Source organism: Octodon degus, unplaced genomic scaffold (genome assembly GCF_000260255.1).
Source record: "Octodon degus isolate 3935 unplaced genomic scaffold, OctDeg1.0 scaffold00337, whole genome shotgun sequence".
NCBI lineage: Eukaryota > Metazoa > Chordata > Mammalia > Rodentia > Octodontidae > Octodon > Octodon degus.
Window position 1 is genome coordinate 1114087 of NW_004524913.1, and position 5201 is coordinate 1119287.

Consider the following 5201-nt stretch of genomic DNA (forward strand, 5'->3'; position numbering starts at 1 on the left):
GCAGAGTGGTGGGGGGCAGCCCGAGGGGCTGGGAGAGGGTCCGGCCCACGCTGCGCCTGGGCTGGGACTCATGAAAAACTTCTATCTAGAATATACAAATATTTTTTTAAAAAATTAGGCCTTCAAAATTCAATAAAATGATGAGCATCTGAAATATACATTTGTCACATGAAGAAATACAAATGGCAAATAAATATATGAAAAATGCTGAATATCGTTGGTTATTTCAGAAATGCAAATTGAAACAACACTGATATTACAGTTCTGCTCAGAAAGAGTGACTATCCTCAAGAAGTCAACCAATAATAAATGTTGATGGGCAGTGGAGGAAAACTAACCCTTCTCCACTGTTGGTGGGACTCTAATCTGGTACAACCACCATGGAAATCAATGTGGAGTTTCCTTTAAAAGCTAGGATTAGAAGTCCAATTCAATCCAGCTATTCCCCTCCTGGGTATTTTTTTTCAGAAGAAGTAAAAATATCAAACCACAGTGGTATATGTGTACCCATGTTTACAGCGTGACAATTTGTCATAGCTGTATACTGGAAACAAACCAAATGCCAATCAATTGCAGAATGGATAAAAGAGATGTGGTGCTTTTATATAATGGAATATTATTCATGTATAAATATAGATAAACTTAAGTCTTTTATAGGTTAATGGCTGTAACTAGAGACCATACTCATAAGTGAAATAAATCTGACATACCTGTGTAAACGTTGGAATGTCTCGATAGTGTAATTACCTAAAAGAGTGAATAATATCTTGAAGGTGTAGCATATACTATGAAAGATAAAGGAACTATTCAAAGGGTAGGAACAACTGTGTTGAGGGGAAAGGGGAAAAGAAGGAAGAGAAATACACACACACACACACACACACACACATACAAACACACAAGGTTGCTTGGATAATTGTACTATGATTTCTTCTGGTCTATTGAAAAAGGCATTTAATACTTAGTTTTTCCCTACCTTTTATTTTTTCATATTTTTGACCAATTTTTCATGTTTATACCAGGTAATCTGAACTACTAATTTGAAGACAACTATATGCAATATAACAACATTTGTTGAATTCCTACCATTTGTTCAGTGAAATTCTGTATTGTTTCTAGTGTTTTAGATTTGCTATTTTTTCTTGTGTCTTGTTTTCTTTTATTACCTTTTTTATTACATTTACTTTAAAGAGAATATATCAATAATTAGTGTGAATTTCCATCAGGAATTTGAAAATAGCAGTTAATGTGCAGAATTTTCATCCTGACTAACTCTATATGCTGATATTGTTAAACTAAACAACTACATTTGGGATAGCAATGTCTAATACTAAAACCATGATTGAAATACCTCTCAGTTTTACTATTTTTGTTCTCTCCAAAACCAATAGCCCATAGCCCACCCAGAAACGTCCAGGAGAAAATGAGACAAGATAAAATGGAAAAAGTACTCAGAATTTCTGAAATGAAAGCACCCAAAATAAAGAAACAAAAGTTGAGGCTATTCAGGAAATTAGATCAGAAATAATGTCTGTGGTAATTGTCAACGTTCTTAAAGTAATTGCACAGAAAATCTAGAATAGACATAGATAAAGTATAGATAAATACAGAAAGGGTGAATTATGAATGATCAACCTAGAGAAGAAAGAGATTGCATGAAGTGCATTCAAACAGACATCCGGGGAATTAAAAATTCCATTGAAAGCTGGAAAAACTCCTTGAAAGAAACTGAGATTCGATATTTAATACTTTAAGACAAAATCGTAGCTAACAATTGCAAAAAGAAAGATCTCTCAAAATAGCAAAGGATGAAAAAATAACAAATCAATAGCTATAAGTCAATACAAAAATAAATAAGACTGATAGTTTGAATGAACATGCAGGAGTCAATGCAGATAGCATGAAAAAGCTATTTCCAGAAATATTATCAGAAAAGTTCCCAAATCTGAGAACACAGTTTGATATACAGAAAAGTGAGGCATATAGAACTCCAATTATCCACTACCCAAATAAATCTACGCTCATATATATAATAATCAGTATCCCAGACATTCAGCACAAGAGTAGAACACTAAAAACTGTTAAAGAAAATAATCAGATACCGCATAAATGAAAGCCCACCAGAGTCATTGCACACTTCTCAACACAAACCTGCAAATCAAGAAGATCTTGTAATGAAGTATTTTCAGTCCTGGAAGAAAACAACTTCCAACTCAGATTAATGTAACCTGCAAAACTATAATTAAAAATTAAAGGAGAAATAAAATACTTACATGACAAAGAATAACTGAAGAAATTCATGACAACCAAAGCAACCCTTCAAAAAGTATTGAAAAACATTCTAGAGAGAGATAAAAATGTGCGCAATTTGAAGAACCACAACAGAAGACAAACCACCAGGAAGGTAAAGCAATATATTCAGGCTCCCCACACTAGGATGGACATAGCACTCACACCCTTAATCTCAGTACTGGAACAAGAATCAATTATAAACTGTATATTCAGCCTCCTCTGAAAAGTGCCACCCCTCTGTGACTACATGAGGCTTTGGGGGCCATCTAACCACAAAGCATATTTGTTTCACAAGGCATATTAAAATAAATTTCATTTTCATTTATATAGATAAATTTATTGACCATTTCTTTTCATTGCTTCTTGATTTTTTCATATTTAGCAAGGTTTTCCCCAATTTTATATTATGTAGTACTGGGTAGAAATTACCCAGTCTTCCTATTTAAAAAAAAAAACACTTAAAATACATCATCAATTTTACCTTCAGTCTTTTAAAAGCAAAATAGCTCTTACTTGAGTAATTACCTAGTGCCTTGTCTCAAGCTGAATTCTCTAGAAGTAAAACATAATTAAGGATCCATATACATATGGTATATTCAAAAGTATTTCAAGCAGAGACTAGACAGCAAGTTGGAGACGCTGCATGGAGAAGCGAAAAGCCCAAACCAGAGTACAACTTCAGGCAAATTGCCATAAAAGGAAGATTCAGTGTAATACTTCAAAGGAACTTTGTCATGTAAGTTTTGCCTCCAACTTGGCCCATTCTCAGGCAAGAAAGCTGATCTGCTATATTGTCATAGTCACTGGCTAAAGCCTGTCCCAGGTAAACAGAGCAGCCTTAAAAGACCACTTTCCAATGTGATCTTTGGAGGCAAAAGCACAAAAAAGCCAGGTGAAACATGTGCATAAACAGTAAGAAAGATAAGAAGAAATCAGGATTCTGAGTGCCAACAATAGCATCAATACAGCTGGCAGAGAACCAGAGTGGGAACAATTCATTTTTCAAGGTAAAATGAGAAAGGAATCCAAGAAAAAGTCCCTCTGTGATCTTTATGTATTCCTAGGACTCAGAGTGTATGCCTCTGCTTAATTATCTCTCTTAATGATGAAATTCTGGATTTTCAAAAGCTGTGATCAAAAAGAAACTTCTAGCATCTAATTGATTACAAAAAGCAGAAAATAGTTGTGGTAAGCAATTCCCAAATCCATTTCCAAGTTAAAAAAAAATAACATAACAGGAGTATTTCTGGATATTTTTTCCCAGAAATGCATGTGAATTGGTTACTTATATATAATGATTCAGGACATTTGTAAGACATCTCAAATCTTTTCCTCCAACCAAGGGGACAGTTGTCTGCCTAGACTTATCCAGTCTTTCCAAATATATTTTCTCATTCCCTCTCTGAGGACAGAACAAACCTCCTGCCCATATTCCATCTGGAAATCCAAAGACAGACTTCAGTATTCAGAGGACCATATCAGTGTGTGTATACATTTTCACAGTCTGTTGGATCTGTGAGGTCTTCAATCTTGACATCAGAAGCCCCATTCCCAAGTAAAGACTTCTTCTAGCACCTTATCCTCTTATGTTCATTCAATCGAATCCAATTTAGTGACTAAGAGCAGATCTTAAAAGTCAGATCCTAAAACACATCAGTTGTTCGGATACATGACTTGAGAGTGGTTTAAAAATGCTGTCAGTTTTAGTTTATTCATTTGAAAATTAGATAGGACACATGCATTACACAGTGTAATGATTAATAAATAAATACATTAATCTTTTCCCATGATTTTTTTGCATTACCGAGGTTTGAACTCAAGACCTTGTTCTTGTCAGGAAAGCCCTTATTCCACTGAGCTATATCCCCAGCTCCCCAAGCATGATTTCTGATGTTCATTAATAATATCAATCATTATTTTCATTTTGCTTGAAGTGAGATGTTTCTCACTGCTAAATTTCCTCCAATTCTTTCCTCATAAATCATTATATTCCAAATCACCCCCATCTTCTCCTCAAATACTTCATAGAACTCTATCTCTAGGCTCGCCAGAGATCATAAATACTATTCAAATTCCATGGAAGATAATAATTATTTGACAGTGAGATGCAACTGTCAGTCTAGAGCTGTGATCATGAACATTTTAGAGTTTTCAATAATAACAAACAGCCCATTGCAGCACATATAGACCCTGATCAGAACATTGCCTCTCACCTTTTACATTCTAATGTAACAGTTTGGATCTAATCCTCCTATCTTTCTAATCTTTTCTCTCCCTTATTTTAACTCTTTAACTTCATGCAGAGATCTCAAAGCCATTCTATTAACAAACCTATTAGCCTTCTTTAACTTCATTTTTTTCATATATGCAAACTTAATCCCACTGCACTTAACCATAGCCTCCTCTACTTAAAACCAAGCCTTTCTCTTTCTTTGTTTCTTTCTTTTTTGGCAGAACTGGGGATTGAACTCAGGCCTTGAACTTGCCAAGGAAGCGCTTATTCTACTGAGCCATCTCCCCAGCCCCAAAACCAAGCTTTTGATTCATCTTCATATATACTAAAGTTTATAGCCTTAGATCATTGCCCTAAACTGCCTCTAATGAGTCCACCCTGAACTTTTGAATACTACTACAGACAGCTAAGTCCTTGAATGAAATAAAAGCACCACAGATTTATGGTCTCACCTTCTTCTGCACCTTCAGCAGCCCTCATTAATTTATTCACTTATCTTACCAGCTTCTCTAATTCCTCTGATTTTCTGCTATAGTGTTCTTTTTTTTTTCTGTAACTCCAAAGCCTTTTTTTTTTCAACAAATAATACACTGCATATATTCTTCTTAGTGATTAATTGCTGTACAAGATGCGGACTTGTGATCCTATTTACAAACACCATTAGAACAAATCATTC

At 34.7% G+C, this 5201-nt stretch overlaps 1 pseudogene; it reads left to right on the forward strand.

The window, feature by feature from the left end:
* The window catches only part of LOC101589151, a 28273-nt pseudogene that overhangs the window by 1120 nt on the left and 21952 nt on the right, over positions 1 to 5201 (forward strand).